The sequence below is a fragment of the Watersipora subatra genome, chromosome 6, assembly GCF_963576615.1.
Source record: "Watersipora subatra chromosome 6, tzWatSuba1.1, whole genome shotgun sequence".
Lineage (NCBI taxonomy): Eukaryota > Metazoa > Bryozoa > Gymnolaemata > Cheilostomatida > Watersiporidae > Watersipora > Watersipora subatra.
Window position 1 is genome coordinate 57,064,592 of NC_088713.1, and position 25,809 is coordinate 57,090,400.

The following is a 25,809-nucleotide window of genomic DNA, read 5'->3' on the forward strand; positions in this document are numbered from 1 at the left end:
TACCTTCCTCTTTGTTTAATTGAAATCACTTGTAGTTCTTGTTTAAGATTTATAATTAAATACAATTTTATATTTGTACTTGATACATTTTCTCCTCTCTACTCATCTAGCAGTGATTTTTACGAACACACATGTCCATCATTGAAATGCACTCATTGTATATAATGCCACCTGCGTAGTTTGGCAAAACTCCAAATCCTGTAGACTGGATTAACAGATGCTATCCCTACTCAATGTGGACCTTTCAATGCTTTAGAGCTGGAGTCACTGCTGCAGCTGGCCACCTTTCTAATATTATATAGGAACAGTTCCTTAGTAGTGATAAGAAAGTTGCTAACAGGAACAGCAATGATTATATAATGTTAAGATAGACCATCTAAATTGTAGCAAAAGTCATCTCTAATAGCCAAAGATAATGGGGATTATTGAGGAAACAAGCTGCACCAAAGGATCTCTTGTCAAGGCAAGCTCTTGGCTCTTATGTAAACATGCATTACGAAAATTGCCTGGTTAACACAAAGAGAACATGTCTAACACGTACCAACAAATAGCATGCTTGTCTGCTGCTACCAGGAGATGTGCACCTTTAGTGCCAATACTAAGACTGATGACAGATAGCTATAGCAATCATGACAGATAGCCTTGGTATTCATATGAAATCTATGAAAGAAAGGCTTTCTATTCATGTCAGATCTATGATACATATATAGTCATGTCCGGTAGGAACATATAATTCTTCAACAATAGATCCAGTTGTTGCGAGGAGACAACTCTGATGCTATACTTTTCAAATGTAATATACATAATACATGGGTCATGACCTCAGGAAGTGTTCTTAAATTTGAAACTATTATAATTTAAATAGTTGCTAAGCAGAAAAGAAATCTACAAATTTTCTTGCCAAAAGGTTTTTGAAGCTACGGTAATTCAAGATTTAGCTACATCACACATTAGAGTATACAGGCACAAAGTCGTATACTTACAGGTAGATAATGTTGTTTTTCCGCTGACAAGTCCAGCATAAATCTGACATGGGCTTACAGCAGTGTACTCCAGGAAACAGCAACTTCGACAGTCAATTAAAACTAGAGCTGCTGACTTTCAAAGATTCAGCATAAGAACTTGTCTCACAGTATTGGCGGTACATGTATTTTAGTCAAGTGTGAAGCCAACACATCTGTAGCTTCTCTGGAGACACCATTCAGTCTACCAGGTAGCACTAAACTAAGCTGCTGTAGCATATTCTTCATGGATGTTTGAGAGCATACAGACTGTTCATATGTGATATTAATTTTGCTTTTTTTCGATGATTCAGCTTCCTTGGAATGATTGACTGAACTGACTTGTAGTGATCAACAACCTTGTTCAATGCTTTGACACATATAGCGTACACATATACAAACATAAGTATGTATACTGACTTACCATGTTGTTTATACTGACTTTTAGCATTTTGTCTAAGTGGATTACTAGTCCTTTTAGTAAAAACAGTGTGCTTACTAGCATGAACCCCACATTCAATTATGGCTGAGATAGCAATATGCAACTCAGTGCTTGCTAGTTCAGAGCAAACATATCTGTAGAGACTGATTTCATTGTTTTTAAATTGAGTAATACACTTAGAGATTCCTGGACCCAATTTCCAACAAAGTATACAAAGCAGAGAGTGATTAAGAAGGTCGACCTTTTCGTCATCAGTGTGAAGTCCACTTTCATATTTGCACTTTAAATACCTTTGCAGTATAAAGCTGAATATGGGTGCCAACATTCCTAATTGTATTGGTTTAGAATTGATCCATAAAACATATTTCAACCTATGTTCATTTAAACTTCATATCTCATTGATTAAAAAGGTAACTAAACACTTGAACACAAACACATAGTACCTTTTTGACAAGTCCTGCTGGTGTCTTTGAATTTATAACTGGACATTTCAAAAACTAAAAAGATCTATTGATATTGTAACAAATATTAAATGGTGGTCAATGAATTTTGTTTAAGGGGGTGATTTGTAACTGTAAAGTTGAAACATATATGTATGCCATAAAGATTAACTCTTTGACAATAGACGTACTAAGTGGGAGGAGACAAATCCTAAGAAATAGATTATATTACTTCATATAAAAGCTATTGTTCATGTTACTATATGATCTCAGAGATTTACTGGTAAATATCATTGTGTAAGTGGATTCCGAGTAGCACCTTCTACCACATGACAAAGAAGAGGTGTCGAAATAGGCTAAATAACTGAGTTAAAATTAATTCTTCCCTTTGCTTCATGGCAGCAGTCATCATATTCTCCTCTTAAAATGAATAGTAAAAATATGGAATGCCTTACTATGAAGGCTAAAATATTCCTGAGTAGGCAAAAAATTCACTTGTCACCATATAATGGTCTTTTCATGTGATGGATATAAATATATGTTCTCCCTATTGCCTCATGGCAACAGCCGGCAGATCTCTGATAAGCTAATCATTGACATAAATTGTATACATTAGAGCTAAATGCCAGGAGGTGTGCTGTTTGAGTTAGTGATTAAATGTCTGTCATAATGCTTGGTATTAATTTTATCAGAGAGATGACAACTACCAGACTCTCACATGACCAGGCACCTGTGTAGTTGCAAAGTTTACTCTGTTAAATAAACAAACTACTTTTAGAGATCTAGAAATATTTACAGAGATCTACATATATCTTTTGAGAATGGTGGGCTGTTGACAAAAATAAATCTAGACATATAGAAAGATTTAGATCAAATCTGCAGAAAACTATTATAAGATAGCGTCCTTGCGTTATCTAACTCGACTTACCACAGATCAACGCTCATAACTTTGGTTGTACAGAAAATGCTAGTTCTGGCTGCAAACTGTAACAAACATATCAATGAGTGCCAAACAGTTTTATGCAAATTGTTAAATATAGTTATGAAATGAAAATACGTCTTGAAGTTTAAAATAAAATATAAAAGTTTAAAGCTCCAATAAACTGCAATGCAGGCTATTAAACCGCTGTAGGTTAATTGCAAGCAATACATATCACCTAGTAAACACATGTATCAGCTTCTTAGTGCATATTTATTTAGCTATCTACAAGTTGGAGCTAAGCTAGCAAATTTATTGCATCCAAAAGAGTTATTGTTGCACTGCCTGAAGAAATGTGTAAAACACGGGTGGCATTCATTCGCCAGTGAAAGGATTAAATTTATCTTCTCAACATCTTGACAAGGTGTTTGAAAATACAGCCCTACTCTTTATTTAAACACTACCTCTAATAAAGGAACCACTTTAAGGAAAAGGTTGAAAAATAGAGCGTCATGGCGTTCAAATAAAGGTTTTACAGTATTTAGCCTGTATACGTGGGAGATCAAATACCAAGTAAGTTGTTTCCAGAGTTTCATGATAACAGGCAGCATATTGGGTGTTGTGTAACTCTGATAAGATAAATTTTTAGATAAGTTGTTTACATAAGGAGCTTAAAGGTCAGAAGGTGGTCGTTTAAGGTGTGATGAAATATTTGACACGCTGAATATAGCAGTGTTATCATAGATGTGACGCCAGTCAGACTCTCACATGACCAAACACCTGCTTAGTTACAAAGTTCACTCTGTCAACTAAAGAATTCAGTTTAATAGCTCTATATGTAGGGCTGACATGTGATGCAGATAATCAGTTGATGCTGTAGGAGTTGTGATACCTTTGCAGTCAAAAATGCAAATATGGGCACCAACATTCTTTATTGTATTGATTTAGAATTGATCAACGAAATATATTTTATTCACTTATTCAAAAGGCAACTTAATACTCAAATATGAACACTTAGTATCTCTTTGACAAAGTGTGCAGGTATCTCCGCAGTTATCACATGGCAGGTCGAAAGCTAAACAGATCCACTATTGATGTCATAATAAGGTATTGAATGGTAGTTAAGATATCTTGTATAGGAAAGTGATTTGTAACTGTGCAGCTGACAAGTTTATGAAGACTATGAATATTAACTCTTTAACAATAGAGGTAATAAGTTCGAGGAGACAAATCTTAAAGAGAAAGAATACATTGTTATAAAAGCAATGAGTCATGTTAATATATGCTCTCAGAGTCTTACTGGTAAAAATTATTGTGTAATTCACCAGGACTTTTGATAAGTATTTGAAGTGTAAGTTTGTTACTATGATGACAATTAAACAGGACTCCTGACATTACTTCACTGTTTCAATGGTTCTCAAATAGTTATATTATTCTTATCGTGGAATGAATCATAAAAACTGAACTATTTATTATACAGATTCAAAGTAGCACCTGCTACCACATGACAAGGAAAAAGAGTTGAAATAAATCCTTAAGATAAAATATATTCTTCCCATTGATTTATGGCAGCAGTCATCATATTCTTATCTTAAAATGATTAGTAAAAATATTAAATGCTTTGCTATTTAAATCAGAAAATGCACTTGTCACCATATTATGGTATTTTTAAAAGCATTGAAGATAAAAATATGTTCTTCCCATTACTTCATGGCAACAGCCGGCATGTTGAGCAGATCTCTGATAAGCTAATCAATGATATACATTGTATATATTAAAGCTAAATGCCAGGAGGTGTGCTGTTTGAGTTGGTGACTAAATATCTGCAACAATGCTTGGTATTAATTTCATCAGAGAGATGACGCCTACCAGACTTTTACATGACTAGGCACCTGTGTAGTTATAAAGTTTACTGTGTTAGATGAACATTTACTTTTAGAGATCTAGAAACACTCACGAAGATCTACTGATATTTTTTTAGAGTAGTTGGCAGTTGACAGAAAAAAATCTAGCAATATAGAAAAATTTGTAGAAAATCTGTAAAAAGCATGAGTTGGTAACAAAAAGAACAGATACATTAAAAGCATAGAAGGAATTTGAATATTCATAGAGTGTACAAGTACTTCTATTGATAGTTTTATTGCTCAGTCAGTTGAAATATAAAATGTATAAAGTATAATCAATAAAAGGTAAAGCTAAGACATGTATTATAATAGTGCTATGAATGACTCGTATACTAAAACTAAAATTGTGTTTTACATGTATATACATTAAATGTTTTAATGTACATATACTATAAAACATATTGTGACACAAGGTGACAGCTCATAGAACAGCGTACTAAGGGCCATTATGGATTTACTGACTATTCATATGGATTACATGAAATACTAGGAAGTTGAGGCTTTCTCTTATAGTCGTAAAATATAATAACCTTCTCTTAGGTTGCAGGTAATAATATTTATGCTAGTTGAAATACCCCAATAGACCACATGAGAACACAATGTAGAAATATATTATTGTGTCTCAGTCAGCTGTTTATATTTGACAATTTCACTGGAAAGCTAGCTCAGAAATATATAATCTATTTCATGTAGAGGCTGAAAAGCCACGACCCTTGCATTTATGTTGTTCAGTACTAAAGGATGTGCATAAAACATCACTAAACAGTTGATATGGAAGCTATGGTTGACATGTGAGCTGCACAAGCAGTGCTCACGAGGTACAAAATTGAGAATACAAAGTGTATTTGGAGTCGTCTTCAATAACCAATAGTGCCAACAACTCCAAAGATCGAAGTGTGTGTAAACATGAGTATTATTGAACAGCAGAACACCTGAAGCTGGGGTTGCTAGAACAGCTGCAATTTTATTGATTTTGGTATCAGTCAGTTAAAATCCTCCAATTTTATTAAATTCTCACCCAGTTTCATGATATTGCCTCTGACTTATCAAGCAACATCTTGCAGCATGAGCCTCGCACTGGCACACGGTAATTTTTTGTTGTGAGTTTTTGTGTCTGATGTAAGCTTCTAATAAACTTACATCAGACACAAAGTACTGCTGTTTCTACAAAGTATCATTTTTATTCGTAGTATAAATGTGGCTCCCTTTACATTAACCACTACTCCTAGTAGTAACTCCTCATGCGCTCGTAGTATAGCTGTTATTATCCACTCAATCGGTTACAGCGATTTATTGCTAATTTTAAAAATATCGGTACAGATATATTTTCTGGCAAAGCTAGTGTAAAAACTTATAACAGATCAGCAGAAAGTTCATTGGCTAAAAAAGAAGCACCAGTAGACAAAATTCTACATACAAGAAGATGGCATGTATGCTAGCACAAAATTTGCAAAAAAAAATATAAATATTTTTGGTGACATAGCTTTTTATTTGGTTAGTAAATTGGTTTATTATAGTCAAGGTTTGACTCAGCTAATGGGGGACACTTTCTGGAACGCAGTCGAAGTCTTCTCTTGATGACAACAAAATAGAACAAACCGGCAATTACAATAGCGGATGTGATATACAATAAATAGCACATAGACATCTCTGCACGACCTATGGCTGTTTTGGTTTCCCAACCTCGCAGTGAGTCCACGCCTGGCAAGTGTTTCCGCTCCGGAGCCTGAGAGAGGAGTTTAGGAAAATTGAAGAGTCTAACATCTGCATAGAGTGAATGTAGAAAACCATAAACCTGTAAGAAACAAAACTATCAAACAAATATGAGCTGATACAGGTAACTGCTGACTGGGTGTACATAACTAACAGATAGTCACTGTACTCACCAACTACACTCATAGTAAATGGCCTTGACAATTCATTACCACTACAAATAATCCTATAAGGTAAAGGTTCCTGGAATAGATTGTTTTATTTTAGAAGGGTCTACTGTATATTAACTTTAATCCTCGCACCTGATACTTGCACCTGCTATCGGATAATACACAACCTGCTTCGAGGGTCGTATTGCCGGAGACTAAACTGGCACTACCAGCTCAAAACTGGGGTGTATTTGAGCATCTTTTTGGAATGAAGTAAAATACCTAACATAAAGTCTGACTAGACTTCCCAGAAAGTGTGCTATGGCCACACTCAAAACAGAAAAAGATAGAGTTGATCTTAAGCTAGCCGTAGCAGCGGACCAAAGATGACAGTATGTGTAAACCTGTTCTTGCTTGCTAGATTGCATCTCTCTACTGCCAAAAGAGAGGGATTCTAGTAAAGCAGAAACTGGTGTTTCTTTAAACCCTTTACATGCAGTTTTATGGAAATGACTCAAATCATTATTAATCATATCAGCTCGACCATCGTCCAACTAAAAAAGGGTTCTCGCTGTGGAGCTCTGGCGCCATCACTCAGTGAAATATCAGTTAGGAAGGAAACAAAGGAGTAACAAGACCATCTTGATAATTGCAGAAGAGATCTTGGTAGTGATAGCTCAAATCAATCATAATGAAAAATTGCACTGGTGGCAACAGCACTTTAGATCTACCAGATTGATATCACAGCACTCTACGAGACCCGTCTATAAAGCTGCCAAAAACAGAGCTTGAAATACACCAGATTGATATCGCATCACTTTGTGAGACCCATCTAATGCTGTCAACAGCAGAACTTTAGATATACCAGATTAATGTCGCAGCACTCTGCGAAGCCTGTCTAACGCTGTCTACAACAGAACTTCAGATATACCAGATTAATATCACAGCACTCTGTAATACTTGTCTAACGCTGTCAACAAAAAAAACTTCAGATATACCAGACTGATATAGCAGCACTCTGCGAGACCTGTCTAACGCTGTCAACAACAGAACTTTAGATGTACTAGATTGATATAGCAGCACTCTGGGAGACCGGTCTAACGCCATCAACAGCAGAACTTCAGATATACCAGATTAATATTGCAGCACTCTGTGTGAGACCTGTCTAAAGGTATGGACACACATAACGAATTATTCGCTCAATCTGACCGAATTCACGAAATTCACAGATTTATTCGGCCAAATATAACAGAATTATCTGAGCTGTGCATGCACACCGAACTCGTCGACGAAACGCTTTTAATTGGCTAAACAAGTTATTAGCGAGAACGATTCTAGCAGCTTTTGCAATTAGTATAGTCTAAGACACGTATGACGACGCACAATAAAAATGCGTGTGCTACTCAACATAGTACATACGACGCAACTGCTTAGATTGCGCTATTGTTGGTTTTTATCGTTCGTGCACTATGGCTACAAATCGTTTCCTTTTTAATAGCAACAACTTTCTTTTTAGCAGAAAAGTTCCGGGGCAAAAGAATTGTCCTCTTTAGCGCAATCAAATCAGTTCCATCATATTTACTATGGCAAATTGCCGTAATATTTTTTTTGTGTGTCGCTATATGTGCTTCGAACTACGTAAATTTTAAAAGATGTTAGAATCGTGCTCGCTAACCAACAATAGCGCAGTTTCATCAGGTGTAGTTCAAGAAGATGAATTGCACTCGTACTTTTATTGTCGTGATACCTGTCTTGGACTATACTAATTACAAAAATTGCTAGAGTCGTGCTCTCTAATAGCTTGTCTAATCAATTAAAAACGTTAGGTCGACAAATTTGGTGTGCATGCACAGCTCAGAGAATTCTGTGATATTTGGCTGGATAAATCTGTGAATTCTATTAATTTCGTTAATTCAGTGAAATTGAATGAATCATTTGTTACGTGTGGCCGTATCTTAACGCTGTCAACAGCAGAATTTTAGATATACCATATTAATATCACAGCACTCTGTGAGACCCGTCTAATGCCATCAAGGAGTTTAGTGAGCAACAGCAACACATTCTATTAGTGTGGTAGATAAGTGCATAAACAAAAAAAGACCTGAGTTGGCTTTGCTACCAGAAATGACATTGCCTAGGAAATAGAACAAGACCCAATTGCAGTGATTGACAGGATAATGACTCAGCACTTGCCATTACAGAGAAGTGTCTACTTGTCTATCATAAGCACCTGTGTTTTCACTATGGAAGATTTTGATGAAACCAATAAAAACTTTTCCAATCAGTTGAAATGCATGATAAAAATCGACCCTGCAAAGATAAGTTGCTCATTACAGGTGACATTGTTGCGAGAGTTAGAATTGATCACCCGAGTTGGCAGAGTTATTGGATATCAAGGGATAGAAAAATTTAACACTAACGGTGAACTTCTCCTTGCTTAGATAGAAACATGCATGCTTAGTGCTATGTTAGAGAGCTCAATGTTTTGATACTTTTAAACCTTACCGTTTCTCCATTCCATATTCCTCTGGGATTCCAGCACAAGGGGCACAACTCTTTAGAAGGAAACTCAATTTTAGGATACGCCTCACTGGTCTTTCCAGCCAACCTCGTATTTGCCTGACAGTAATAAAATGTAGGTGATTACTCTTGGTGTACTCTTTCTGCAGATACAGAGGGATCATCACAAAACTAAAAAACACTACCCACCAAAAGGTAGCAAAACAGAGGGATCTGGAAATAATTAGTATTGTCATGAATAAATGCTTTGGGTCAATGTCACGAAGCTAGCCATAATGAGTAAACAAAGTGTCGATTACGTCAAATAAAAAATTGTCATACCCTAGGACACTTATGTATTTGCGTCATTTAACTTTCGCATTTTCGGAGTCATTCATCTCGCGAAAATTTCATGAGCGAAACTAAACTATCATAACGAACGAGCGAAAACGTTAAATGAAAGAGCTTTGTTCATTGATATCCACAATAAAATCGTCATATTGGAAATGCAGATAACCTTTGTGTGTGGTTTGGCTCATTAGGCAATTTCTACTAAACTCATTATAGCTAATACGCCAACTGAGCAGCGTGGCAAAGCAAATTAAGATAACAAGTTCTTTTGGAAAAGGAGGCCTGTATTCCCTGGTTGAAAATTGGGGTAGCTAATGTTAGGCGACTAGCTATGAGCATCTGGGGGTTTGGACGGGCGGTATCAGCCCCCTCAACAGGTTTCTTTCATGCAAGGCCTCAACTGGGCATCTCACATAAAGTTTTAAAAGATTTTATCGGAAAGTATAAACATTTTTTTCTATTATTTGAGAGTTGTTTGTTTTAGGTGATGTGACTGCTAGGACATTTTCAGATTAAAATAAGCTAAACTTGACTGCAGTTGAAACGCTAAGAAAAAAGACATCTTTTTTCTTTTGAGCGTTTCAACAAAAGATCAATTTTGCCGATTTTATCTTCAGTTTATCCGCAGGTTTTTATGCTTTCGTTGGGCCATTCCCAAATAGATGTTTGGTAAAACTTGACCCTTTGCAAACCTTTATAAAAGTCATTAACAAAAGTATTTTGCCAATCATGATAATAATGACGCCCAAAAACTATTAAAAGTTAACGTTTTTCTCTATGGCTTGGATTAAAGTGATACTCTACAGCGATAAAAACGGTTCCCGCAGCCGTTGGGCAAATAACTGTTCGAGTTAATGCTGTGGAGGTCGAGTCATCTAAAGCAGCTTATCATTACGTGGGAACGGACCAAACAAATCCGTTCAAGTTAACCAAGTGTTCGTGATAAAATTTTACATTTGTGACCTCTCATGTGAAAATCAACCAAAATGAGGGATTTTCAGATTTTTAGTTAGTAACACAGCCAGATGCAGAATTTTGTGGAGCATTTAAAGCATTTTGAATTTTTGAGTTAGCTTAAGTAGTTCATGAGATATTGCAAATTTTTGGAAGGCACGTCAGCCAAAACTCCCAAAATCTGAAATGGAGAAAATCACGAATAAAGACGCGACGCACAGAAATAGGTTGTTTACGTTAGGTTCTCCTTGGATACGGCCATTTTTATTTCACTGACTGAGGTGAAACTTGGTCTATAGGGCAAGTAAGCATGCTGAAACAGCTGGTGTACATTATTTTAAGGCCAGGACAACAGAAGACTGGTAAACCCTGCTCTCAAATTGAAAAAAAATGTCATTTTTACGCATCCGTACTTTACACTAACCGCACATTAGGAATAAGATGAGAAGCTCCTAGGAATATCACCACTAACTGATAGGCTTCAGGGTTTAACATCACATCTGAAATCCATACTGAGGTTTATTTTGCCAAAACACTGAGTGTAAAAAACACAAGGGGTATCAGACCCAAAACCACGATTACATTCCTACTCACATCTGACTCAGAAAAAGGCTAAAATTCATGCTATGATCACATTCTACGTCTTTTACCATGAAGCTTCAGGCAAACTAAACCCTCAGTGCCAAGACGGCAACATTCTCGAATGTTAGTATGCAAGTATTGTTGGCGGTCGTAGTCTAAACCTTCAGGTTTTATCCCATTCGGCAGTCCTTTGATACCTTCGAGTCTTACTTCATGGCAGGGAAGTCTAGATACGTCTGAACTTTTACTTTTCTTAAACGAAACAAAAACATGGCTGTGCATCAAAGTGACCCTGGTAGCATGGTTTGCAAACAGTACACAAAACAATTTATTAGAATAACCTGTCATCGTATTGAGGTAAGCTTGGCTGATAGAAAACTTGTGAAAGCTCTTAATTCCTTTAATTTAGAATTAAATCCTTAAATTCCTTTAAATTAAAATTAAACTCCTTTAATTTAGAATTTCCTTTATTTCATAATTAATTTAGAAAAAAATCTAAAGAATGAGCTAATGAGGTGATTGGCAACGGATTCTGACTCTGAGACACTTTTACGAGTAATAGACTTAGTGGCCTAGTGATCGTGTGACGAAGGGATTGGTTGCTCATGCCATAGGATTAATGTCAGCAGGCAAAAAAGTAAACACACAAGCATTGACCCATTGAATAAGTCATGTGGCAACTGGCAATCAATTATGAGTGAAAACACGCTTAACTCAGGCCAGTAAGTACGACAGATCACTGAGTCATGTATTGCATGATGTAATTTTATGTGACTCAGGGAGGCATACACTGGGCCAGCAACTAGTAGGCTACTGCACCTATACTATTACTACCAAAAATGAACAGGGTTGATCAGAAAAAATTCAATAAGACCCACCATGATATTTAAAGTTGCATCAAGGCTTTTTTCTGATCTTCTCCTTATGCTCGAAAGGTTTTGTGGTGTTTCCATCATCCACACAAGTAGAAATTCGGCCCATGATAATCAAATCTAACTCTGTCTTTGAAATTCTTTTATTGTAAGTCAGATGACTGAAAATCAGATTTATATCAAATTTTTTGATGCAGTCACACTTGCAACTGAAGTTAATAGGTTCATCAGGCACCATAGGATGAGTTGGTAAGCTGGCAGCAGGTGATTCTGAGTCATTAACCGGAGTACTATACGAGTGAATAACAGTTAATCCTTCGGTAGGTTCAACATCGTCTTCTTCATCGTTAATAAATTCGAGCATCCGAGCTTGCAGGTAATCAGTAACATGAAAATCTGTATCTCTAGACATTGTTTCTCCATATTCAGCATCAATATCATCGAGCGATGTGCCGATTTCTTCAGATTCATCAGATTAAAAAAAAGTTCGAAGTTTTAGAATCTTCACGAGTCGCCATTTTGATGACGTCACGATCGCATAGCAACGACTTTGATCGCAAAATTTCGGCATAAGGAGCCAATGAAATCACTTTTTGACTTCAGAAATGACTTCCTCACACTCTGATTGGTCTAGGGTAAAATAATAAACAAAGTAGCCATGTGCTCCCCAATAAACCTAATTCAAACTTCGAAGCTACATTACTAACGATAGTGAATGCCGACTTTTGGTCGATTTTCACGCGAGAGGTCACATTTTATCCGAGGGCGAGTTCTCCGAGTTTGACTATTCTTAGCCGCCAAAAATTCCTAAAAAGTTGGGGCGGCTCAACCGGCCAGCCGCCCCAGGGAATACGGGCCTGTGGAAAAACCAAGACAAACGAGGAAGATGATGATACTAGTTTAGTCACTGAATTTGTAACTGATGAAGATGAAGGTCTGGTAGGGAATGTCATAAAATTGAATAATAATTATTGTAGCGATGAATTTTATTACCAACTAAAAACAATAACAACCTTGAGCCATAGCCACCGCGTGCTATAAATACTTGAGATATAGTATTGGTGCCACATCAGTCACGACGGCAAGGACCTAGATGTCATTGATAGTCCAAGAAACAAACAGCAGCAAGCGATCAAGTTTCATTGTCGATCTCGCCCACACATTTCTTCCCGCGGTTCACAAATACAAACTAGTCCCAAATTCAAAAATTTTTTTACTAGTGAACTGGACCTGAGGAATCCAACTATGTTTGTTCTACTGCATTTATTTTCACATCACTATAGTTTCGCACTCATCAGATCTGCGAAATTAAGTTGCAGCGGAATTTTACTCTGTGTGCTTCTCACGAAACTAAATACTAGCGAAATATAAGTGTCCTAGGGTAGATACTTTCATTTTATCTGTTAATACCGAAGTGATTAGCAACAGTTGATTTAACAGATGAGAATATAACTAACAATAAGAGTGATGATTAAATATACAATGTTAAGTTTAAGTTGAAAGTTAACAAAACAGATTATTGTCTTGCAAATACAGTTGCTTGTATCCGTTGAAAAACATGGAATTAATCCATATCATTGTTGATTTTGTCACCAAGGAAAATGCCCTTCATGTTTAAAGTTGAGAAAGTAGCTCTGCTTCAGCCGCCTGCACTTCTATTCGCGTAATCATCCATTGCTAAAGTTAGACATCTAAATAATATCTTTCTTTGACGTAGTAACACTTTTTCCTTGCTTGTATCATGCACTGTTATATGATATTCAAGTGTTTATTATTCATAATAACCTGATTGTTTCCATAATTCACAGATTTCATTTTTTCAGGTCAGAAATTAACTTGATATCAGTGATTGTAAATGGGATTAATTCAATTGATATTCAGTTTGATTGATGTACGAGTTTGATCACAGTATGAATTAAACTCACATCTTGAGGTTCAACTGTATTGTTTACAGAAAGAATACTGACTCTCACACATTGCATATCTTAAAATAAAATAACTTTATCATTGACTAAACCTTTTACCACTATTTTTATTAGGCTAAGATTCATGAATATACTGAAATGAAGAGAGGTGCAAGAGGAGTTGTTTCCTCACAATATTGTGCTGACTACTCCAAATTTAGTGTGGCTAGGTCTAATAAACCACAAACTTGCATTTACCATTTCTTGCTTTTGTTAAGATATGTGTCTGTCTGACCGAAGTCACGCTTGAAGCGTTAAGAAAGAAAAAAAGAAATGCTTCAAATGGGAATTAAACTCATAAATTTGGCTTTGCGTATCGACACTTTAAACACTGAATCACTCAGCTATTTCCTCACTTATCAGAATAATTGTGCACATAGTTATTACACATAAAAATCTCTCATGGCACACAGAACTCCAGAGTATTAGCAATAATAAATTCTACTGGCATTGAATAATAATAGAATAATTATGCACATAGTTATTACATATGACAATCTCTCATGGCACACAGAACTCCAGAGTTCTAGCCATAATAAAATATACTGGCATTAAATAATAATAATAGAATAATTGTGCACATAGTTATTACCTATGACAATCTCTCATGGCACACAGGATTCCAGAGTACTAGCCATAATAAAATATACTGGCATTAAATAATAATAGAATAGTTGTGCACTTAGTTATTACATATGACAATCTCTCATGACACACAGAACTCCAGAGAACTCCAGAGAACCAGCCAATATAAAAGATACTGACACTAAAAAATAATAGAATAATTGTGAACATAGTTACTACATATGATAATCTTTCATGGCACACAGAACTCCAGAGTACCAGCCATAATAAAATATACTGGCATTAAATAATAATAGAAAAATTATGCACATAGTTATTACATATGACAACCTCTCATGACACACAGAACTCCAGAGTACCAGCCATAATATAAGATACCGGCATTAAATAATAATAGAATAATTGTGAACATAGTTACTATGTATGATAATCTCTCATGGCACACAGAACTCCAGATTATAAAATATATAAATATAAATAATTAAATAAATTAAAATTAAATAAATTAAATTAAATAAATAATAAATATCACTGATTATGCACATAGTTATTACTTTAGATATTCTATCATGGCACACAGAACTCCAGAGCACCAGCCAATATAAAAGATACTGGCACTAAATAATTATAGAATAATTATGCACATAGTTATTACATATGATAATCTCTCATGGCACACAAAACTCCAGAGTACCAGCCATAATAAAATATACTGGCATTAAATAATAATAGAATAATTGTGCGCATAGTTATTACAGATGACAATCTTTCATGGCACACAGAGCTTCAGAGTACCAGCCATAATAAAATATAATGTCATTAAATAATACTAGAATAATTATGCACATTGTTATTACATATGACAACCTCTCATGTTATACAGAAATCCAGAGTACCAGCCATAATAAAATATACTGACATCAAATAATTATAGAATAATTATGCACATAGTTATTACACCCGATGATCTCTCATGACACACAGAACTACCAGAGTAAGAGTAATAATTATACTCCATAACTGTAGCACTTGAGCAATCTTTACGGTTATGATTGTGAGTTATACATCCATGAACAATGGGAGCTTATAGTAAAGGAACAATTATAGTATAGGAACAATTGATGACAGTTTGAGGAGTGTCTCTATAGGTTAAATATAGTCTATAAAGTTGTTTATATATTTATTTTTAATCAGGAGTTGTAATCTTTTGCTGTAGGCTGAGAACACATGCATGAACAATGGGAGATTATAGTAAAGCAAAATACCATAGCTTAGTAAACAAGCTTGGCTACTCCTGCTAGCCGCATAGCTCAAATCTTAACTGCGATGTAAAACTTTTATCATATTTTTAGGTGAATTATTTTGAATTCAAAATCGGAATCAGCGTGTCTGATTTACCTAGAAAATATGATAAAAGTTGTACACGGCAGTTATGACTTAAACAGTAGAAGGCACATACAGTAGTAAACTAGCAGAACTCTGAGAGAACATTTGATAAGATATAATTCGGTGACTATATTCCAGCAAATAGAGCAGGTGCATGAAAGCTCAAAGAAATTTCATAGAATGTAAAACATACGGATACATATCATTATATGGAGGATTTTACGTAAACACCTGACTGCATACCTATTAAAATAATGTACGTCACAGTTAGAATATATAATATCACCTCTGCTCCTAGTGCGATGTTATTATGAAATATATGCAGTAATGCGCATTGGAATCATAAACTAGCATACGAATACACGCATTGTATTATATGATAATCTATCTATTATTATACAGATCTCAAAGTTTGTGTGCGTGTACTTCAATTTGTCCTGCTATAGCTATTGATATCCTGAAATTAAAAGCTTGCAATCTGCTGGATTTGATCTCGGAACCTTCCATCGCCAGGCAAATATCTTACCAATTATTCTACACGAGATTAGTGGATCCATTGGGCGGTATATGTCGCTATGTGGGTGAAAATAAGCTACCGCTCTCCGTTACGGCGCAGCGTCATTTTGTACTTGCTTTCACGACTCTTATTAGTAAGAGCCGTAGATAACTGGCTTACTCAAATTAACCATTGGCAATGTCCCAGGCTAACAGCAAACAGCAAGCAACTACAATACTTGTCATTGTTCATAGGCTGAATTTTAATACTCGTGGAACACCAGGCATGCCGCTAGTACAGGCTATAGATACATGAAACTAAAACCCACCGTGTCTATGGTATGATGATACTTAGAAAGGGTATGCCTAGCTTCTTCAGCGATGACCAGCTGATCTCCTTGACCATTGAGTAGTGTAAGGCATGGACTAGGTCTTCAGAGAAAGGAGTAGATGTGCTGAAACACCAAGGAGACCATATTTTAGTGAAAGGATAATGATATCTCAGCATCCCTAGCTAGAATCATTATACAGTTGACGCTCCTATAACGCAAATAATCAGTTCTAGGAACATTAATGTTTTAGGAAATTTACATTATAAGGACACTAAAATACATGTAAATATCCTAAGCCGTTCCAAGATCTTTCCAAACTCACCCCTTTGGTCATGCAAAAAAGGTAAAACTTTACTTAACTCTTCTAATTTATGGGCTGTACCGTAATTGCGGAAATATTGGTTTGCATCAACATCTTTTCTCCCTGTTTTGATCAACCTCACTGGTTTAATAGACCATGATTGCGGTAAATTTACACAAGTTGGTAGGAACTGTACATTTTCGACGTTCATTTACAATGATTTGCTTATTCTTTAAACAGTAAAGTCTACTTTGCAAAGAAAAGCTAGTAACAAATATTTTGTAAGTGTACAATAAAGCAAAACAAAAAAATATTTTTACTATAAAAAGCAGTTCTAATGGTTTGTCAACTATTACTATCCAGGGGTCAAGGCTAGGATAAAGATAATTTACGACGATACTCCAGCTCGTGACAATAAAACTCATAAACCGACATTTTAACACCTCCACTTACGTATCGCCTTTGTATTTGTGAACCATTGCGCAGCTATCCTATTCACCTATTTGTCGACGTATTTAACGATTTATTTCGACAAGCTAGAATGTCGTGGAAGTCATATATAATAAATAGTACGCTAAGCGCACGGCGTTTTTTCTTCCGCAAGTGCGGCGAAATAAACTAACACTCGAATCAATTTTAAAAACTTGCCCGACTTGAATTTTTATGTTATATGGAAATTTTTCCGCAGTAGGAAGCAAAAACTTCACATAATTTTTTTACGTTATCTGGAATTTACGTTATAGGAGCGTCTAGTGTACAGTCATCACCCATAGGGTTTATACAGTCATCACCCGTACACTTTATACAGTCATCACCTGTACACTATATACAGTCATAACCCATACACTTTATACATTCATCACCTGTACACTTTATACAGCATCACCCATACACTTTATACAGTCATTATCCGTACACTTTATACATTCATCACCCATACACTTTATACATTCATCACCTGTACACTTTATACAGTCATCACCTGTACACTTTATACAGTAATCACTCATACACTTTATACAGTCGTCACCCGTACACTTTATACATTCATCACTTGTACACTTTATACAGTCATCACCTGTACACTTTATACAGTCATCACCTGTACACCTTATACAGCGATCACCATAAACTTTAATGCCTGGCATTAAAGAAGCTTTAACCAATGCATCTAACTTTTTAGAACATCTAACATCTAACATTTACCAATACACAGTATTTTTAATGTTTCAATATAGGTTTTAAAACTGAACATTTAATAACTTTAATTAATGCTCAAACTAAACTTTAAATAAAATTCTAGCGGAAATACAGTACGTATGAATAAAGCAACAATCAACAAATTGGGACTCACTTCCTGCCAGTGTCTAGGGTGTCTATGAACAGTGTGGTTATGTCTTCATCCTTTTCTGGTATTGTAGTGTACGGCCTGAGAGAATACATTAATGATAGAAAATACAGTCAAACATGAATAACTCAAACTTGAAGAGGGTGGGTGTAGTTGTTTGGGCTATCAGAGTATTTAATTTATCTGTGCACTGTAAATGAGTGGATGTATTTACCGGATGATACATGTATATACACCAACAACATATAGGAGTATGTACAGTGTATATTTCAGTGAAAGAATGTTCATATCTCAGCATTTCTAGTTAGAATCATTATACAGTCATCACCCATGAGGTTTATACAGTCAGCACCCATACACTTTATACAGTCATCAACCATAAGGTTTATACAGTCAACACCCATAAGGTTTATACATTCATCACCCATAAGGTTTATACAGTCATCACCCATAAGGTTTATACAGTCATCACCTATAAGGTTTATACAGTCAGCACCCATAAGGTTTATACAGTCAGCACCCATAAGGTTTATACAGTCATCACCCATACACTTTATGCAGCTATAGCCATAAACTTCAAATGGTCAATTATTCTAGCCTTTTTTGTCACAAACCTTTAAGGACTTTCGGTGTTTATATTATTTCAATAACGATTTCATCAACTTAAAATTATACAATTCGATGATTATGTTCTAACTAAACTTTCATTAAAATATACCAACAGAAATACAATATGTATTTATGATAAACAACTATGAACATATCAGGACTAACTTCCTGTTAGTAATTAGAGTGTCCATGAGCAGTGTGGTTATGTCTCCATCTTGTTCTAGTACTGGAGTGTACAGCCTGCAAGACACAAATAACTATAATTCAACTATTTAACCATGATATATAGAAGTTCAGCTGTGGTTAATACAGTTAAATCTGAATTAGAATGAGTCCACCTTTGTAAAACTTGAGAAAGATGAGTCAAGGGTAAACAGTACTAAAGATGAAGTCTCCTAAGGCAAACTCCACAAAAATACACCAACTAATATTATGAGCTTTATTATCCAATGTTAACTGATCAATCTAAACATTCTCTTGTCGTGAAAAACTTGTCAATCCAAAAATATCATGACAAATAATATTGTAGGAAGGAAACAATAGAGAATGATAGGACTGGGTGACCCTTAAAATACTTTGAATTGCGCAACCAATCAGAGTTTAGTATAATAGACTGGAACTCTGAGGCTACTACAAAGCTACACTGTGTGAAACTACACAAGCCAATCAATTACATAATTCAAGGACGGGTGATGGTAGAAACATCATGAGGCCCCCGATGAGAAATCACAGGTTAGCTAATCATAAATCATTGGTTATTGATTGTGAGAATGAGTTGAGAATAAAAGATGGTAATCATAATAAAACATAACACGTTGGGTTGAGAATTCAAAGATTATTTTTAGATCATGCAAATAACTAGTCACCATACATTAAGTGAATGCTTTTTGAAATTCTAATGCGGTGTTGTCAGAGTTGAAAACATCGAAAGTAGAGTGTGCCGCAAACAGCGTAACAAAAAGCAGCAAACAAGCTAAGATTGGCATCACAAGAATTGTAGTGCTAAAATGAAAGCGTGAAAAACTGCTCAACTAGAAATGCCTCAGCGCCGAAAACATGATAAACCGAGAAACTAGGAATGCAAAGCATTGTACATGACAACTAGGAATGCATCAGCGTTGGAAGCATTGCTACGACAGACCATGTAGAAAACATTGGAAACTAGAAAGCTGAGAGAAATGGCAGTCCCACCCGCTGCTACAAACGGTGTAGGAAATGGTGTAATATGGTGTTATAGCAAAATCCATTTTTTACAAATCAGTGGTTGATCATGGTTTGCAGGTTATGGCCAATCTTGTACAAATTATTGACTTAGTATAATTACCCTGGCGCACCGCATCATCGTGAAATCTCATAAGATGGCAGATGTCAAGATATCATATATCACATGTCAGAAAATAATGCTGACTGACATCAAAGACACTTTAAATAGGCGTTACAAGAATAGTGTAATACTCCCAAGAATGAACTTAGGCAATCAATGACACTTGGCAATCATCTGAGAATGAGTATATAAGGAGAAGCTGGCAGCGAGCAAAAGAGCAATAAGTTGGCAGCGAGCCAAGTAGCAAAAGAGGGTGCAGCAAGAAAGGAGCCAAGACATAGAGAGGCTAGTATAATCCAAAGGAGCCTGCAGCAAATGGCATGCAGAGGATCAACGCATCAAGAAGAAAACACACAGCTGACACAATTTACTCAAAAAGGTGGAAAACCAGGAAACTATAAGGCCCCGAGAAAAGAGAGTTTATTAAGCCTCCCTGCCAACAGAAAGAGTCATCATCACATGCCTAATAAACACGTACTTATTAAAAAGTCATAACTAATAGAGTTAAGTATAAAGGCATACTGTTCTTTTTGTTTTGACTAGGGGGTATTGACAGAATAATTGGCATTTTTGACCATCTGAAGAAAATAGAGGTCCCATATACTTGGAAACAAACCACTGGCGTGTTATTGTTGATTATAAGATAATTGCTTACAGAGAGTCCTGCGCCTCGCAATCTCAATACTAATTGTTGGAACATCGATACTTATGTACATTATTGCAACAGCGTGTTACTGTCAAACAAAAGTTCAGAAAGAAACTATAGTAGTGCCCATCTCCATTGATTGGGTTGTTGTTTCAATTTTGTTTTATAGCAACAGTCAGGTTTTTTTTGGGTAGAAGTGCCACTTTGTTTGCGGTAAAAATTTGTCTTGGATGAAATTGAATTCAATGTCAATAGGCTAACCATTACACATAGAATCATTGTAGTATTTCACTCAAAAGAGACACAAAAAACAATACATTTCACATCAATATCATAACTAGAAATTAAAAAATCAAAAGTATGATCATTAATATCTAATTCGATATCTAAGTAATAGTATATTCTTAGTTAGATATCAATTTAGAAAATTCTGTCATACAGCCCACGACCAAAGTGATAATGGAAAAAGAAAGGGTACTGTTGGTTGTTGATAAAGTAGTTCTCAGCAGGAATTGACAGAGTATAGTGTAAATGAGACTTGTTTGAAATAGAAATGTTCTAGAAATAGCTTGAAAAGCTTGGTTTAATACAATAATAAATCGCACCTAATCACACAAACAATCACACCTAATCTACTACTATCTCAAATCTGTTTTACAATGATAAAAACAATATTAATTTAAGCTGTAGGCCTAATCTACTGTAATGTGTAATTCAACAACAATAAGGAAATATGTTTATTATAACTCTGAAATGCAAAATTAGAAGTAAAATGGCATGCTTCTGTGTACTATACACAGTTTGAAAGGTGGTTGCGTTGAATGTAGAATGGTTTTGATAGCGATCTTGTCTGAAACTGCAGCAAAATGAAAAAATGTTTTCGTCATAAAGGGGCATTGTAGTTCTACCCTAGCTTGTACATATGTTGTAAAGAATTTTGGCTAACGTTTTAAATAATGCAACCTTCAGTGATTGGACAAAAAACATAGGCTGATAAACTGTGTACCACAATTTCGTACCTGTAGTTCGGTCTACGCCTCAAACGGTCTACATTTATTACATAAACCTTCGAATAAATTCGATTACAAGTAAACAATGTCATAGACTGGTGAAATGGGACGAGTATAACTAGAGTGGTTCAGAACCTGGTCACTTGACAGGGAATTTTCTGTTTTTGTCATATGTCTTGCACATGCCCAGTTGCATTTAATCTTGCTTAATATTAAACACTGGCCACAATGCTATATTTTATCACAGCAATATTGCAATAACCCACTACTAATAACCCAATACTGTTAAGAAGTATAAGATAAGATATTATGCAAAAATGTGCATAAATATTTGCAGAATCTTGCATAAGATTATTGTATACAGAGAGGTATTTGAAAAATGTATAGAAAAATAGAGAAATGTATAAAAAATATAAATCTCGAAAAAATTGGTAAGATTTGGCATGATATATTAAATATTAGACAAAAACAGAAAATTCCCCCGTCACGTGACCAGGCTCTGAGCCACTCCAGTTATACTCATCCGGTAAAATGAGCACGGTTTTCTCGTGAAATGCGCACTGCTAAATAGTTCTACTATCTGTCGCACGGCTTTATTGGCATATCATAGGCCGGTCTTACCTTTTATTAACCAGGCTTTTCAAGCATTTTGTGGCGATTTTCGTCCAAACTAATCTGTCTATTTGTGTATAATCCGATCAGATGGGTAAGTTTCAAGATAATGTCGACGGTTTAAAAAGACTTGGTAAAATATTTAAATAGGCTTAAATGTGTTTTGTATCGTTATTATACTTCAACGAATCTACAAAACGATGGTTAAATTTGTTTATGAGATTTCAAAACAAGGGTTCATCTCATTGTTGATGAATAATTTTCGTAAGTTAAGTGTGTGTGATGCAGAGAACAGGATGTCCGGTTTGCGACAGGAGAGAGGAATGCGGCATCTTAACTGCGAGAACGATAGAGGTAGGAAGCAAGAACTAGGAACTTAAACCAGGTACGTTAGTGTGCACATGCATTTATCATAAATAAATCTCAAACTTCGCTCCGCTCGTTTGGTCGTGGGACAATATAAAATAGTTATAACAAAATATTTTTCTCCTGCCTAGGTATGACTAAAGTGTTATTATTATTTTTATATTTTCCCACCTAGACCGCACAGCAGGTGCGTAAGGGGCGTGGAAACACGGTGTGTTTACACTAATAAGTGGTTTCAAAATAAGATTTTTTTAAAAAATATATTGTGTTTTTTTATTTATTTATTTATATATACATATATATATATTTATTTATATATACATATATATATTTTTACATCATCTTATCATGATCTTAATTCTCTTAGTGTACGGGGCCAAAAGTACTGATAGAATACATTAGTTCTTATATATGGAGTATAGGTGTTTGATTTTTGGCGGGTATTGTATCCTATGTTTTCGCATTTGAATGGTGGTTCTATGCCCTCGACAACACATCTTACAAAGAGTTTATGCCTACCCTCTCTTTTTCTCTTCTGTAAAGACTCAACACTTGTATCTTTCGTAATTTTGTAAAACTTATCTGGCCCTTAATGTTAAAAATAAATCGTAGTGCTTTATTTTGCAACTTTTCAAGCTGTTTGACATGTTTATTTTGATAGGGATCCCAGATTTGCGAGGCATATTCTAGTGTTGGCCTTACTAAAGAAAAATAGGCAATCTTTTTTGTAGGGGTATCTGCAGATTTTAGCACCCTTCTGATCATTGCCAACTTCTGTGTAGACTTAGTTGTTATTTTGTCTATGTGTTCAATCCATTTTAGATCTGCTTGTAGTTGTAATCCGAGATAAGGAAAAGAAGACACTTTATTTATATTTTGTCCACAGAAAGTATATCCAGGGTGGCTATTAATGTTTTTACCAATTTGTAAGAATGTGCACTTGTCAACATTAAATTTCATTTGCCACTTAGAAGCCCAAGCCTCTAATGCAGAAAGGTCTTGTTTTAAAAGCGTTAATTTGTCACACGTGTTATACAGTATTGCATCATTGGCAAAAAGACGACACTGTGATTGAAGACAAGATGGTAAATCATTGATATATATCAGAAAAAGTAAAGGGCCCAAAACTGAGCCCGGTGGCACACCTGAACTGACTAGTTTTGTGTTAAACCTCTGACCCTCGATTTCAACAAATTGATGCCGATCGCTAAGAAAGTCAGATATCCAGGAAAACAAGACATTGTTAATACCAATATGTGATAGTTTAAATATCAGTTTTTGATGATTAACGGTGTCAAATGCTTTAGAAAAGTCTAATTTTAAAACATCAGTGGTTTGTTTTTGATCATATATGTGTGAAAGGTGTCCAACAGTATGAGCTAATTGAGTCTCGCAAGACCTATGAGGTCAAAAACCAGGTTGACTGTCTACAAAAATGTTACCTCCCTTAAAAATCTTATACAAATATGAGGAAACTATGTGTTCTAAAAGCTTGCACACTATGCTAGTGAGGGAAATAGGTCTATAATTGTTTGGTATTTGTTTGTTTCCCTTTTTGTGTATAGGTTGGACTCTACCAAGTTTCCAAATCGAAGGTAGCTTTGCTATTGCCAGAGAGTATGCAAAGATTGAAGAAAGGCTATTATACACCACCGAAGCAAATGTTTTTAGCATGATGCCTGTCACATTGTCAGGTCCACAAGACTTGGTGGTGTCCAAGTTATTGAGCAACTGTTGGACTCTTAAGCTATCAATGTGAATTAATGTTTTATCAGAGATATTTTTAGTATTGAAGCTATGCCATTGGGTTCCATCATCGACTGTGTTAACGACACTAATTCTATAAACAAGATTGGCAAGCATGATAAACGTCTATCAATGATTAGCTGTGTAATTAAAACTTCAAGTGGGCTACATGAACTCTTACCTTTACATTTGATTGTCGTTATACACGTGTAGTAAGCATTACGCTACAGTATTCACTAATTAAATCTCCGGTACGCAAAGTCACCACCAGCGCGCGACGCTCATTTCAGTTTGACAATGACATAGCGCAAGTTTCAACAACGCAATATTTAGCTGCTCTGTCTTTTGAGATTCCTAAAACTTCAGAAAGACGTCAACATGTTAAGTCGTGGGTTACGGTTGGCCGAGCACAATTTTGTCTTGTCACTGCATATTTCCACTTAAATTAAATCAGTCCTTGCACCGGGAACCTGCTTTCACATTTGTTACTTACAAGTAAATATTGCTATGATAATGTTGGTTATCTACTTTAACAAGTTTTATTAATTGTTAGTTTTTAATTAAATTGAAAACGTAGTACTGAACAGGTTTGTAGACTAATTACATCTATCTATCTATCTCTGTAAAATATCTCAAGTGGCCGCTAGGCCTGTAGAAATAAAATGGTGCATTAGGCATAAAAATAAGATCACAAGTAAGCATAGACTTATTTATCTAAGTCTGAAGGATAAAAGTATAAGATCGCTTGGTCTAGTTATAAGAGAATCAGATGTTAAAATTTCATCGTACGGTTAAAAAAAGAGTGTTTCATTGCACTTGCATTGATTGTGTGTCTGATATTGGAGCCTCGAGTAAAATAGGATGAGTTCTTAATTACAAATCTATTAAAATCGACCATTAGGTCTTGGCTTAAAATTTTTTGCAGTGTGCTTTCGTCCTTGATGCGTCTTCTCTCTGCAAGTGTTTGCCATCCCATTTTCACCATTTCTGATGATATACTATCAAATTTTCTTAAGTTGTTGGCCCACCTAAAAGCTTTTCGGTTAATGGATTCTAAATCTTGTATACTATAATCAAAATGTGGACTCCAGATTTCCGAAGCGTACTCTAGCAGTGGACGACACACACTATAGTATGCTGTCCTTTTGACATTAGGAGATGTTTTCTTAAGGGTCCGCATAAGCATAAAAAGAGTGCCGTTAGCCTTACGTATGATGCGATTTATGTGTTCATTAAAATTGAGGGTGCTAGAAACAAGT

General features: G+C 35.5%; 1 long non-coding RNA gene across 1 annotated transcript; it reads right to left on the reverse strand.

The window, feature by feature from the left end:
* Nucleotides 1-6,383: 6,383 nt before the first annotated feature.
* LOC137398922 (uncharacterized) lies at nt 6,384-24,833 on the reverse strand. Its single transcript, XR_010979059.1, has 6 exons — nt 24,732-24,833; nt 19,012-19,086; nt 18,244-18,318; nt 16,586-16,711; nt 9,074-9,187; nt 6,384-6,501 (listed from the first exon to the last, which is right to left on the reverse strand). It is a non-coding gene; the product is annotated as an uncharacterized lncRNA (long non-coding RNA).
* Between the last annotated feature and the right edge of the window lie 976 nt (nt 24,834-25,809).